Source organism: Caretta caretta, chromosome 11, assembly GCF_965140235.1.
Source record: "Caretta caretta isolate rCarCar2 chromosome 11, rCarCar1.hap1, whole genome shotgun sequence".
NCBI classification, from domain to species: domain Eukaryota; kingdom Metazoa; phylum Chordata; order Testudines; family Cheloniidae; genus Caretta; species Caretta caretta.
The window spans coordinates 70,744,966-70,760,004 of NC_134216.1; the positions used below are offsets into that span (position 1 = coordinate 70,744,966).

General features: G+C 54.1%; 1 long non-coding RNA gene across 1 annotated transcript; it reads right to left on the bottom strand.

Moving 5' to 3' along the window:
- Window positions 1-11,409: 11,409 nt before the first annotated feature.
- Window positions 11,410-13,011, bottom strand: LOC142068475 (uncharacterized). Its single transcript, XR_012664298.1, has 3 exons — window positions 12,920-13,011; window positions 12,105-12,209; window positions 11,410-11,733 (listed from the first exon to the last, which is right to left on the bottom strand). It is a non-coding gene; the product is annotated as an uncharacterized LOC142068475 (long non-coding RNA).
- Window positions 13,012-15,039: the final 2,028 nt, after the last annotated feature.

Genomic DNA, 15,039 nt, shown 5'->3' on the forward strand with positions numbered 1-15,039 from the left:
TTCCCCTACTGGCCCCAAAGAAGGGGGCGTACACACACCCGGAGAGGATTACCAAGCCCAGCAAGGGGGCTGCAGGCTGAGCAAGAGCCCCAGCGATGGCAGAAGGACTTCTTTCTGTGGAAAGACCTCTTTGGACTTCTATTGTGAGACAAGCTGGGCCCCAGAAGGGTGGATTGAAGATGATGACCTGGAGGTAGGGCTAAGTTACCAGGCAGAGAGTCTGCCATGGTGCTGGAGCGATCATGCATGGGGGACGCTAGCCAAGTGAGAGGGCTGTGATGCGATGCCAAGCTGCTGACGGGGGGGCGGGCACGTAACGATGAGTAGATTGGTTTATGATTGACAAAGTCAGTAGGACTGAATTCCTCCTGTGATCCGTGAGGGCTGATGGAAGTCTTGGTTGCTGAAGGAAGGTCTGTTCTCCCAGGTGAGTGAATCGAGGGACAGAGGACCTTGTTTCTGTTAAAAACATTTTTGGACTTTTAGTTTGGGATGAGCGCGACCCAGGAAGGAGTGGACTAAAAGACGGTCACCTGGCTGAAGGGCTGAGTTCCCTGGCAAAGAACTGCCAGAGTACCCTAGGACTATGGGCGGGGGTGCTAGCCCAGCAAGAAAGCTGTGTCACCAGGCCTTGCCAGGAAGGGGCACCTGTTGGTGAGTGAACTCTGTTTCAAGCCTCCTTCCATTATGGAAACAGCCTGGTAATGGAGAGCGGTGGGGATGGCCTATGGGAGAGGATGGCTGGAGTGGTCCTACAGAAGGGGCAGCAGGGTCCAGTGATGAGAGCAGGGAACAGGTTGTAGTGCAGCCCTGCCGCTGAGTGGTAACGTGATCCTGGCCAGGTCACTCTCCCACCTGGTGCCTCACTTTCTCTATCTTTGAAATGGGGATCATCCTGACCCACCTTAAGAACGTGTTTGATCCTCTGCTCTTGTTTCCCCAATCCCTGCCCTCCGTGCCCCACACAGACCTTGGCCCTGTTCTTGCAACTTCCATGCCCATGTTAGTGCCTGGGTCGCCCCACAACTGCAAGGTCTCATTTATCGTCTCCTGCCAGCAAACTGAAGCCTCTCCTAGATCCAGAACAATTCCGGTTGATTCAATTTATAATTCTCTGGGGTTCAGACCCTCTGTTCTCCCCCTGGGGTGACAGAACCCTGATTGTCATATCTGTCTTTCAGGCTCTGTCCAGCCTCTCACACAGCTATATCCTATAGCGCCCCCAGCTCAGGGAGCAGTGGGGACAGGTTATCTCATCCTATCAAACCAAGCAACATGGGTCCCATTGAGACTTAGATGGAAGGTCCCATGCATCTCCTGGAGATAAGAACCGTTCACTCGTCCTGCCACTTGGGGCTCTTGCAACAAACAGGGGGCTCCTGCTTCATATCCTGGTTGGGAGCTTTCCCTGTTCCTGGATTCCAGCCCTGGTACAGAGACTTATTTCTCATCATGATATCCTCATGTTATTCTCAGAGGATGTGTCCAGGATCCTGGAGACTGTTTCCTGCGGGAGGTTTGAGGGGGCAGAGATCACTCACTGTCATGACCCACGGGTCTTCAACATGGGTCTGCAGGATTCACAGAAGAAGCCACACTCCACTTGGAAGCCTGCTGAAAATTGCTTACCTTGGACACACAAAGTTCAATCCCAGTTCGAGGCTCCACTCCTGAGGTCCTATTGGAGGAGTCGGAGAGCAGCTAATTGGCCCCCTGGCCCTGCTGAAGACAGCAGCAGGAACAGGAAGCTGTCTGAACACCAGGGCTGCTCCCTGTTCCGGACCATGTGCTGCCTCTTTCTGCTGCCGCTCCCCTGGCTTGGTTTTCTGGCATCTGATTTGTGGTTGTGATCGCAAGTTTGTCTTTTGCTGCTGATCTTCCAGTATCTTGACCCAGCTGACTCAAGACTCCTGTAATGTGAGTGTGGACTCTGGCTCTGACCAGTACATCTGGCTGTCCTTGACCCACCTGTGACATTCATAGACTCATAGACTTTAAGGTCAGAAGGGACCATTATGATCATCTAGTCTGACCTGCACAACGCTGGCCACAGAATCTCACCCACCCACTCCTGCAGTAAACCTCTCACCTTTGTCTGAGCTATTGAAGTCCTCAAATCATGGTTTCAAGACTTCAGGGTGCAGAGAATCCTCCAGCAAATGACCCATGCCCCACGCTACAGAGGAAGGCGAAGACCCCCCATGGCCTTTGCCAATCTGCCCTGGGTGAAAATTCCTTCCTGACCCCAAATATGGCGATCAGCTGAACCCTGAGCATGTGGGCAAGACTCACCAGCCAGATACTCAGAAAAGAATTCTCTGTAGTAACTCAGATCCCATCCCATCCAACATCCCATCACAGGCCACTGGGCCCCATCTACCACGAATTGTCAAAGATTTATTAATTGCCCAAATCATGTTATCCCATCATGCCATTTCCTCCATAAACTTTTCAAGCTTAATCTTGAAGCCAGATAGGTCTTTTGCCCCCACTGCTTCCCTTGGAAGGCTGTTCCAGAACTTCACTCTTCTGATGATGGTTAGAAACCTTCAACTAATTTCAAGTCTAAACTTCCTGCTGGTCAGTTTATATCCATTTGTTCTTGTGTCCACATTGGTACTGAGCTTAAATAATTCCTCTCCCTCTAGGATATTTTTTTCTGATATATTTATAGAGAGCAATCATATCTCCCCTCTGCCTTCTTTTGGTTCGACTAAACAAGCCAAGCTCCTTGAGTCTCCTTTCATAAGACAGGTTTTCCATTCCTCGGATCATCTTAGTAGCCCTTCTCTGTACCTGTTCCAGTTTGAATTCATCCTTCTTAAACATAGGAGACCAGAACTGCACACAGTATTCCAGATGAGCTCTCACCAGTGCCTTGTATAATGGTACTAACACCTCCTTATCTCTACTGGAAATACCTTGCCTGATGCATCCCAAGACCGCATTAGCTTTTTTCACGGCCATATCACATTCGCGGCTCACAGTCATCCTTCGGTCAGCCAATACTCCAAGGTCCTTCTCCTCCTCTGTTACTTCCAATTGATGCATCCCCAGATTATAACTAAAATTCTTGTTATTATCCCTAAATGCATAACCTGACACTTCTCACTAATAAATTTCATCCTATTACTATTACTTCAGTTTACAAGGTCATCCAGATCTTCCTGTATGATATCCCGGTCCTTCTCTGAATTGGCAATACCTCCCAGCTTTGTGTCATCTGCAAATTTTATTAGTACACTCCCACTTTTTGTGCCAAGGTCAGTAATAAAAAGTTTAAATAAGATTAGTCCCAAAACCGATTCCTGAGGAATTCCACTGGTAACCTCCCTCCAGCCTGACAGTTCGCCTTTCAGTATGACCCGCTGTAGTCTCCCCTTTAACCAGTTCCTTATCCACCTTTCAATTTTCATATTGAACCCCATCTTTTCCAACTTAACTAATAATTCCCCATGTGGCACCATATCAAATGCCTTACTGAAATCTAGGTAAATGGCCGCAGATCCACTGCGTTTCCTTTGTCTAAAAAATCTGTTACTGTCTTAAAGAAGGAGATCAGGTTGGTTTGGCATGATCTACCTTTTGTAAAACCATGTTGTATTTTGTCCCATTTACCATTGACCTCAATGTCCTTAACTACTTTCTCCTTCAAAATCTTTTCCAAGACCTTGCATCCTACAGATATCAAACAAACAGGCTTGTAGTTACCCGGATCACTTTTGTTTCCTTTCTTAAAAATAGGAACTATGTTAGCAATTCTCTAGTCATATGGTACAACCCCTGATTTTACAGATTCACCCTCAGAGTTCTTCGGTCCTGCTTCCATCTGTAAGTCTGGGCTTTTCCCTTCAGCCCCCTCGTGTCTTCGCTCCATCATCTACTCAAACTCCCTTCTAAACTCGACCAGAGTTTCCACCTGCATCTCCAATCCTCGGATCTTTTCCTCCATCAGCTCTATCAGTCAGCACTTCATGAAGATGGAACTCTTTTCAGGTAGCTCCTTCAGGACCATGTACATCCACTCATCTTCTACATCCACTCATCTTCATTGTGTTCTCCACCGCTTGGGTTATTACCACTTCTGCCTCTGTATCTGTCATTGCATTCTCACCTAAGTCCTGTAAGTCCAGGAAACACAAACCACACCAAAACACCACCACCCAAAGCAAAAACAAACCCCAAATGAGCACCACAACACAAACTCCCCTTACAAACTCCCACTCAAGCTCCCCTGTTTACAGCTCTGTTTGCTAGCTCCTGTGCAATTTCCCCAATGCCCTTCTCTGCTCTCCAGCAAGGTACACCAGTACCTTGGCTCCCAAAGTCCTCGTTGACTGCTATTCAAGGGCTGAGGGATAGTACTCATATTGCCCCCAGCCCCACCCCAGCTACTTTTCCTATGGGACTCTCCCTAGAGCAGAGGTCTGTCCTCCCAAGCAAGTGCATAGAGTGACCGAGCTGGTCACTGGATTTCCCACTTCAGTTCCAGGGACTGGTTAAGCAGCCAAAGCAGGTCTAGAGGTTTCTCCAGCAGTTCCTAGAAAACCAACAGAAGCACCCAGGCACTAACATGGGCATGGAAGTTGCAAGAACGGGGCAGAGGTCTGTGTGGAGCACAGAGGGCAGGGATTGGGGAAACAAGAGCAGAGGATCAAACACGTTCTTAAGGTGGGTCAGGATGATCCCCATTTCAAAGATAGAGAAAGTGAGGCACCAGGTGGGAGAGTGACCTGGCCAGGATCACGTTACCACTCAGCAGCAGGGCTGCACTACAACCTGTTCCCTGCTCTCATCACTGGACCCTGCTGCCCCTTCTGTAGGACCACTCCAGCCATCCTCTCCCATAGGCCATCCCCACCGCTCTCCATTACCAGGCTGTTTCCATAATGGAAGGAGGCTTGAAACAGAGTTCACTCACCAACAGGTGCCCCTTCCTGGCAAGGCCTGGTGTCACAGCTTTCTTGCTGGGCTAGCACCCCCGCCGAGAGTCACTAGGGCACTCTGGCAGTTCTTTGCCAGGGAACTCAGCCCTTCAGTCAGGTGACCGTCTTTTAGTCCACTCCTTCCTGGGTCGCGCTCATCCCAAACTATAAGTCCAAAAATGTCTTTAACAGAAACAAGGTCCTCTGTCCCTCGATTCACCCACCTGGGAGAACAGACCTTCCTTCAGCAACCAAGACTTCCATCAGCCCTCACGGATCACAGGAGGAATTCAGTCCTACTGACTTTGTCAATCATAAACCAATCTACTCATCGTTACGTGCCCGCCCCCCCGTCAGCAGCTTGGCATCGCATCACAGCCCTCTCACTTGGCTAGCGTCCCCCATGCATGATCGTTCCAGCACCATGGCAGACTCTCTGCCTGGTAACTTAGCCCTACCTCCAGGTCATCATCTTCAATCCACCCTTCTGGGGCCCAGCTTGTCTCACAATAGAAGTCCAAAGAGGTCTTTCCACAGAAAGAAGTCCTTCTGCCATCGCTGGGGCTCTTGCTCAGCCTGCAGCCCCCTTGCTGGGCTTGGTAACCCTCTCCGGGTGTGTGTACGCCCCCTTCTTTGGGGCCAGTAGGGGAACCCAGTCCCGCCCTGACATTGGTAGCAACCCAGGGCCCTGTACCCAACAGCTAGGTCTGCTCCTTTCTCTTTGCTGCAGGTTTCCCTGAGCACTTCCTACCTCTCTTTTCAAATTCCCCTCTAGACTTTCCTTGACGCTCTGAACTTCCTGCCTCCTTCTCATTCCTGTGGATACCCAAGCTGGGCTGTGTCACCACTGAAGTCTGGCTCTTTAGCAGGAGGTCCATGGTGCCTCTCAGTTGGGCTCATTCTGCAGTCAGCTTGGCTAGGCCCCAGGCTGTGCAGCTCAGGGGAAAGCATCCCGTTACAGGCCTGCTCTGCCCACTCCTACTCTTACTGGCCTGGGGTCCTTGTTCCCCATTTCAGACCTGGTTTCCAGATGTAAGGGGACTGTTGCCCCCTTATTAACATTCAGTGGGGGTGTTTTAGTTGCTAGCTCCCAGTACTAAAAAGAGGGAAGGGTCGATGGGGAATCAGGACCCTGAGACTGACAGCCCCCAGGAACAATGGGGAGAGGTCCATGCTCCAGGTCAGCCTGAATGACAGGGCGAGCAGGCTAATCAGGGAGTCAGGAGGCCAGGGAGGTCCCATCCTCCGTGTGAGCTGGAATTTCCTGGGTCAGACAGAGTGGGGCCAAGCTAAGGAGAAAGCAGGGACCCGAGCTGAGCTGGGGAGCAGAGCTGGGCCAGATCCAGAGGGACCAGAAAAGCAGCCCAGAGAGAGCAGACCCGGTCCTGGGAGCAGAGCTGCAGCCCCAAAGCCAGAGGCACAGCCCAGAGAGAGCAGACCTGTCCTGGGAGCAGAGCTGCAGCAACCAGAGCCAGAGGGGCCAGAAAAGCAGCCCAGGAAGCAGGTCAGTGCTGGGAGCAAAGTCACAGAAGCAGCTTGCAGAGCAGACCTGTCCTGGGAGCAGAGCTGTAGCAACCAGAGCCAGAGGGGCCAGAGAAGCAGCCCAGGGAGCTGGAGGCAGAGCAGCAGCAGTGCACAGATCGAGTGGTGCAGCTGGGGCGGGAGCAGTCTGGAGCTGGGTGTGGTGAGCAGCTGGGGAGAGCAAGGGGGGACCCTGGGCAGCGGGCCCAGCACAGGGAGACGCCTCAGCCAAGAGGCTCTGCAGGCCAGGCTTGGATCGTAACCCTGACAGGGCGGGGGCGACACTGGGAAGAAGGGTCCTACCACTTAGAGCCTGAGAGCGTGTGGCCACCACCAGAGCAAGTGTCCAACCCGCAGCATCCCTGCAGCACAGCCAGGGCCTGAGCAGGAGGCCTGGGACTTACAAGGAACAGACTGTGAACTGCCCGGACGTTCCAGAGACACTGTTCGTGATGTTCCCTGCCACAGAGCAGGGTGATGTGTTTCCTTTAACCTTTCCCATTATTCCTTATTCTTTTTAAAATTAATTGTTGATTAAATAACTTGCATTTGCTTTAACTTGTATGTAATGGTCAGTGGGTCAGAGAAGTGCCCAGTGCAGAGAGTACCCCGGAGTGGGGACACCCTAGCCCCTGTCCTAGGTGACCACAGGAGAGCTGGGGGTCGAGCCCCCCAGGAATCCTGGGCCCAGCCTTGTTGGGGTTACGAGGACTCTGCCAGACAGGAGAGTGGAAGGGGAGTCCTCAGGGGCATGGAGGCCACTGGGTAAAGGAAGTGAGAGCGAGGACTCAGATCCTTTCGCTAGCTCACTTCATCGGGGAAGTACAGAAGCCAGGAAAGTTCCCCACAATAGCGGGACTATTCCCCTGCTTACACAGAGGGGCCGAGTACACGCAGGCCCCACTGCCTGGAACTGGAGATTGCTTGTTCTGGTGACTCTGACATTCAGGCCCTTCATCATTCAGAGGGTGACAGGTGTGGTGAGGAGACTGGAGAAACCCCACTGCTGAGCAGAAGGAAGTCAAAGGGTTGGGATTCTGGGAGATGATGGGTTTGTTTGCCCTGCTGCAGGAAGTGGAGCTGGAGACCGGAGATGCCATGTGAACGAGACTACCTGATGCTCTCTTCATGCCCGATGGGCTGGAGCCTCCTGCTGGAAACATCCTCAGGAGTCCAGGTTCGAGGACCTATCTGGGGAGCTCTTTCCTAGGAACAAAACCAGGGTGGTATGATGATAGAGATGTCTGTCACAGAGCTGGGGAGCCAGGGACGGGGGAAGCTCCCAGCCAGGTGATGTATCAGGGATCCCATTTCTTCCCCAAGAAACCCACATGCCCCAAGGAGTAAATGGCTCTTACCTCCAAGAGGTCATTGTCCCCTTCTTGGCATCAGGCTTTAAGTATTAGGCATGAGTCCACTCTCTCATGCCCAGCTATCCTGGGCTAACCTAGCACAGCCCCAGCCTGCTTTTTTTGTCAATGGGCATAGCACATCCTGCATTGATTTCCCTTTGCAGGATCTCTGACAGGTGTTGCTGCCGCTCCATGAAGATTGCCAGCTACCTCTGTAGCTCTTCTGCACTTCCTACTGCTTCTGTTTGTTTCCTAGGAGCTTCTGGAGAAACCCTGCGACCTGCTTTGGCTGCTTAACCAGTCCCTGGAACTGAAGTGGAAAATCCAGTTACCAGCTTGGTCCCTCAATAGATCCACCTGGGAGGACAGACCTGCTTTGAGCAACCAAGACTTCCATCAGCCCTCAGGGATCACAGGGGGAATTCAATCCTGCCAACTATGCAAATCATAAACAAATCCGTTCATCCTTACATGCTCCCTGGTGACCAGGCACAGAATCATAGCCCTCTTGCCGGCCTAGCATCCCCCATTGATGGTCCCTTGAGCACCATGGCAGCTTCTCAGCCTCTGGCAAGGTCACCACCTTTAGCCCACCCTTCCAGGGCCCAGCTTGCCTCACACTAAAAGTCCAAAGAGGTCTTTCCACAGAAAGAAGTCCTTCTGCCCTCGGTGGGGCTCTTGCTCAGCCTGCAGCCCCCTTGCTGTGAAAGGTAACCCACTCTGGGGTGTGTGTACGCCCCCTTCTTTGACACTGGTAGCAACCCAGGGCCCTGTACCCAACAGCTAGGTCTTCTCTTTTCTCTTGGCTGAAGTTTTCCCTGGGTACTTCCTCCCTCTCTTCTCAAGTTCCCCTCTGGACTTTTCTTGCTGCTCTGAGCTTCCTACCTTATTCTCATTCCAGTTCATAGCCCAGCTGGGTTTTATCACTGCTGAAGTCTGGCAGTATATGGGGGGAGGTACATGGTCCCCCTCAGTTAGGGTTCATGCTGTAATCAATTTGGCTAGGCCCCAGGCTCTACAGCCCAGGAGAAAGCACCCCATTACAAGCCTTCTCTGCCCAGTCCTGCTGTTACTGGGCTGGGGTCCTTGCTCCCCATTTCAGAGCTGGTTTCCAGAGGGGCTGAGTCCACAAAGGCTCCACCAACTACAGCTGGAGTTTTTCTTCTTCTGGTGACTGTGAGATTCAGGCCCTTCATCTTTCAGAGGCTGACAGGTGTGGTGAGGGGGCTGGAGAAACCCCATTGCTGATCAGAAGGAGGTCAAAGAGTGTGGACTCTGGGAGCTGAACGGTTCATTTGTTCTGCTTGGGAAAGTGGAGCTGGGGAGCAGAGATGCCATGGGAAGAAGACTGCATGATGCTCTCTTCATGCCTGAGGTGCTGGAGCCTCCTGCCAGAAACGCTCTCAGGAATCCAGGTTCAAGGACATCTCTGGGGAGCCTCTTTCTAGGGAAGAAACAAGCGTGGAACATTGATGGGAACGTCTCTGTCCTGAGGCTGGGATCAAGGGATGGGGGAAGCTATCAGCCAGACAATGTATCAGGGATCCCATTTCTCCCCCAAGAGACCCCCATGTCCCGAGGAGTCAATATCTCTTACTTCCAGGAAGGAGCAGGGTCTTCCATCGAAGCCTCTTTGAGAGCCAGCGTTGCTTGCTTTGATGGGACGAAGTGACCTGTCCCCACTGCTCCCTGATGTGGCTCAGCTCCAGAATGCGCCTGTCTGGGAGGCTGTGCCAAATCCCAGGCCTGGAAGACAGGCAGGAAGGAGGCTCCTATTCATTTTACACCCAGAGACCCCAAAGAAGGGCCAAGGGGAGAATAAAGGGCAGGAGGTGAAGGTAGCTCTGACCCTCTGTCCCAACCCCACCTCCTCAAAAGTGGAGCTTTCCAAGCTTCGGTGGGGCTGGGGCTGTGGCATTTCTGCACCATATGGCGCAGGGAGAGTTCTGCCTGGGAATATAGGGAATGGGACAGGGGTGGACCACGAACAGGGGGGAAGGGAATGGGTGTGAGGGAAAGAGATCCTATCCCAGATGAAGGAATTTGAGAGGAGAGAGAGTGCCGGCGGCTCTATTTCCCCTTCCACTAGGTCCCCACTTACAGGGAGCCAGAGCAGTACCTGCAGCAGGGAGCAGGAGTTGCTGGTGGCCTCAGAGGCACCGGCCCTGCAGTGCCTCAGGCACCTGGCGCAAGTTCCGGATGATGTGGAGCTGGTGCCTAATATTGGCCATGACATCCTGCTGCTGCAAGGGAATGAGAACCTGTCACAGACTCAGATGCCCCAAGGAATCAGAGGGGATTAAGGGCACCTGGAACCAGCAGCATTTCCACCCAGCACCTGCCCACCTCTGAGGGATGGATTCACCCTCCTGACCCCCAGAATGGAGTCTTGTTGTCCTTTCGAGTGACCTCCAGTGGCAACCCCCGTCCTTGTAGGGTGAGCTCCTGCCTCCTCCCCCTCAGTGCCCCTTACAGCTGTTCCACCTCCAATCCACAGCCCAAGTTCTCAGAAACATCTCCTCCACCCCCACCCAAGCAGGGCCAGGAGGGCGCTCTAGCGGGGGGGCAGAAGGGATTCTGGCAGCAGTGAAGTGGGAAGGGGGGAAGTTGAGACCTTTCCACAAGTCATCCTGGCCATTCATGCTGAAGCCATAGCGTGGCAGTCCTAAGGAATGGGGCAGATCAGCAGCCCATGCTGACTGAAGTCTCCCGTTCTCTCTACAGCAGGTCCAACCCTGTCAGCAGCAGGACAAGCTTCCCCTGCCCATGTGCCTCTGAACTGCCTGGTCTGTCGCCATGACCTGTCAGTCCCTGGCCTCCCAGGCTGCCAGTGGTGGGAGCAACTTTGGGTGGTGGCTCGGGTAACAGGAGAGGCTCGCAGAGGGCACTTAGGGGACTCTGCTGTCCTTCCCAAGAGTGAGAACACCGTGTCCTAAGAACATAAGTCTGTGATGAGGCAATGCTTGTAAGTAATTAGCCTTGCTAAAGAGCAGGGTTGGAGCTGCTTTGGGAACAAGATGGCTCCCTCCTGCTCGTGAAGGTGAATTCATCTCCCTTCCCAGTACCACCTGCTCTCACCCTCATTCCCCACCAGGTTCCTTGCTGCCAGGCCAGCGAATGGCCATAGTAGGGGAATGAGGCCTGGGCTCTGCCCCAATCTCCTGAGTCTAATGCAGCTGCTTCCCTCGTCCCCCATCAGCTGCTGGTCTTTCCCTAGGAGGGAGTAGCTGAGGAGCAGCCCAGCCTGGCTGACATGCAGCAGGGGGTTGTGGATGGCCAGCACTGCCGTCCGGAGGAAGAATCTTCTCTGCACCTCCGAGAAGATCTTCCCGAAGACCTAAACCCAACCATATGTGAGGCTTTGGCAGATTGCCCAGAACCAGGCTCCAATCCTGGACTAGAACGGCATCTCCGTCTCGTGGCTCCAGGAGGCAGCCACCCCCACTCTCGTGCCCTTGCAGAATGTCCTTACCTCCCCCACTCTGGCTGTGTTCTTGTAGCCCAGGAGCCTGCTGCCCTGGCACCAGTCCCAGACCCACAGGCCTGGGAAAGAGAGAGAGACACACACACATTTCTCATTCTGTTTGCAGTACTTGTGTCCTTCCAGTCCCATTGGTGGCTGCACAGTGGGCAGAGTCCTCTCTGTGTGCCTGGCCCAACACAATTGCAGGGGGTGGTGTAGAACACAGAAAGAGATAGAAAGGGACTCATCCCCCAGCTGGGGTCAGTCTGAGAGAAATTGGCTGAGGTCCCAGTCTCACTCTTCTCTCGCGTGCCATTTCCCAGCTGAGTTCCTCACCCCTGTGGTGCAGCAGCAGCTGGTAGAGCCGGTAAACCCCCTCCCTTGCCTGCCGGCTGATGTCCTCAGATGGGTCACTGACAAACAGAGCCAGCTGTGCCACGTGGTGAGCCATCCTGCGGAATTCGGCTGAGTTCTAATGGAAGGGAGAGGGGACTCCATCAGCATTTTCCTGTTGGCTCCCGGTCCCCACCTGGGCCAGGACTCTCCTTCCCCTCAGCCCCTCTGCAGGAAACACTAGAGCATAGGAGCTCAAGCTAGACCCTTAATTTTCTCTCCCCGCAAGGGAGCCTGGATGTGGGCAGGGCCCTCCATGAGGATTTGCTTCCCCGGCTGCTCCAGGATGACAGGAAGGCATCAATCTGGAGCAGGGTCCCCTTAAAAGTCCAGAGTCATCACTTAACCAGGACAAGAACTTGACTCAAGTCAAGCTCATTTCCTGCTCACCATATCTGCTTCAGCCCACCTACGCCTGGAGCCAGGAACCTGGGGTCAGAGGCCACTTACGTCGAACTCAGGGAGGGTGATGGTGGATCAAAGCAGGGCTGTGATGCTCCTAATGGCCCTGGCTCTCTCTCGCGACACCCTGGACACGATCCAGTAGTTAATATGCTGTGGGGAAAGGAGGCAGCTCAGGATCAATGGGCAGGTGCATGTGTTGTGCTCGAGAGCCCCTCCCCATCCCCAGAGGGCTAAGACATTGTGTGTGCGGTGGAATATCTAATGCATTGATCGCGGAGCCTTAGAAGGGGATTGTTGCCCCAGAACGATGCTTGTCTCCTGCAGGTCACGACTTGTCACTGTCTCTCTAGATTGGGGCAATGCTCGGTGTCGGAGCTGGTCCTATCCTCCCGGAACTCCTGATTCCTGAACAGCTCACCAGGAAAGAGACAGACCCTCCACCCCTCCCTGGCTCTCAAGTCCTTGGTTGGGTGAAGGGACTGAGTGTGAGCACAATCCCCCCAGGAATCTCAGGACTCGTCGGAGACAAGGGCCGATTCTCTGGGGTCCTCCTGTTTCTCTAGGAAAGAGGCTGTGACTCTTCTCTGAGGACCGTCTTCTGGATCTCACAGGAGGGGTTCAGACTCTCACTCCCCAAGCCAACCAGGGGCCCTGTGCTTAGTGCTCAACAGACCCATGCAGAGCTCTGGCTTGAAGTCCCAGCTCCTTCCTCTGTCCTTCCAGGAGGAAGGGCCTGACACTGCATTGCACTGACTGCCCTGACCAAGGACGGCCCACTGCGGGCCCAGCTAGGAGGACAGACTGGAAAATCGCTCTAAGAGTTAAGGTAAAATTGCCCCCATTCCTCTCATCGGACTCACCTCCAAGAGGTAGTGGAGCCTGTCGGTGCCTGGGGATTCTGCCAGCAGATTCCCCAGCAGGGCATCCACGATGTCTGGCAAGACCCTATGCAGATCCTGCAAAGTAAGGGGAGTCATGGGTCAGAGTTAGGGAAACTGGGGCTACACCTGCCACAGGATAGGAAGAGGGATCTGTGGGAAGCAGTGGTGAGACCCCCAAACACATATCCTGGCCTCTCTCATTCACATCCCACTGCAGGCAATTAGCAAGGATTTGTGGCAGGATGACAACTAGCTCTTCAATCCATGACTAGCATGATCTACCTAGACTCGGGTGGCATCCTTCTCCGTGCCCAGGGTGAACAGGGCATGAAGGGCAACTCAAAGGAGGTGGGTCTCCAGCTCCGGCTCCAGGGCAGGTATCATGGTGCTCTCAAGAGAGAGGAGCCGCTATTAGACTGTGCAGTGCAGGGGTGGGTCTGGCACCAACACGGACGTGAAGCTGCAGGGAAATAGGCAGAGGCTGGCGAGAATGGAAACTGAGGCACCGAGCCAGGGCATGATAAGGCCAAGGTTTCCCAGACAGACAGTGGCAGGGCAGGAATAGCGCCTGTTCCCTGGACCCTGCTGCCCCTCCTCCATCTGATCCTGGGAGCCAGCCTCTCCCCAAAGCCATTGTGCTGTTGTTACTGGAGTGAAAACAACAGCACAGCCAGGAGAGAGTGAACCTTCCCACCACCTCTGCCAGAGGAGTCACCCTTGGGAGGTGACCTGGGAATGGGAGGGGCAGTGACTCCCAGCCGTGGGCCTGAGCAGCACGGGGGTTAGGGGAACCGGGCAAAAGGATCTCGGTACCTGAGGTTGCCCACAGCTAACCAGGATGGCGCTGGGTGGAGAGTTATTGGGAAGCTCCTCAATGACCTCCTGTGAAACCCAAAGGAGCGTGTGAGATTTGGGCCTCTCTGACACTTCCCAATGAGGAGAGGAGTCACCCTTGGGAGGTGACCTGGGAATGGGAGGGGCAGTGACTCCCAGCCATGGGCCTGAGCAGCACGGGGGTTAGGGGTACCGGGCAAAAGGGTCTCTGTACCTGAGGTTGCCCACAGCAATCAGGGAGTTGGCCAGGACGGTGCCAGGTGGAGAGTCATCAGGAAGCTCCTCAATGACCTCCTGTGAAACCCAAAGGAAACAAACGAGCATGTGAGAGTCAAGCCTCACTGACACTTCCCAATGAGGATATTACACAGCCAGCACCCCACCCAGCCAGCAGGATTCCCCTACCTGCTTCCCGCTCCTCCGATTCCTGCCCACTATTTCTCCTGTCTCTTCTTCCCAATGTTCAGCTCCAGCAATCCCTGCCCTCAGCTGCCCCTCCAGTACCAGCCATCCCCGAACCATCGTCCTGGAGAGATCCCTGCCCCTCTCATGTCTCTGTTCAACCTCCAGCTGCCGGGCGCCGTGTCTCGCTCATCATAATCCTCTCCACCACAGCCGCCTTGCAGCAGTGCAGCTCCAGTGTGTCCTGCCCTCTCTGGTGTGCAGCGAGACACGCGGGGTAGATGGCGTGCAGGAACGTGAGCTGCTGGGCCTCATCCTGCACCCACCAGGAGTGGGGTGTGGGGAGAGAGAGCCAGTTAGCCAGGGACCTTTCTGCCCCAGCCACACCAGCTGCAGGACTCAGGCCTGAATGCGGGATAGTGGGGACCCGCCCGTTGTCCAAATCACCCACGACTCTTACACAAGCAGGGTCAGGAACTGGGACAGTGCCTGTGTGGGGAGGAGACCCCAGTTGGTGTGTAACAAATGCCCGCATCTTGGGGGTCCCAGATCATGGAGGAGAAAGGTCCCCATTCCGGGGAGTGGCTCATGAGAGGTAAGATGCTCTGCAGGGGGTTGAGATGCTGGGAAGGAGCAGGACAATCTCGGTTCCAGCACAGCTGTGGAACATTTGTACCTTTTCTCGGCCCTGGAGCTGCTCTCGGATGTTTTTGAGAGCTGCCTCCTCTGTGACCACGTCCACCCATTCCTCCTCCTCCTCCTCGTCCTCTGAGTCCTCTGAGACCCTGGCAGTCCCTGCACCAGGGAGAGAAGGGGAAAGGGTGACTTCTGCTGCCGCTTGTGGGAAGGACAGGGGCATGGTC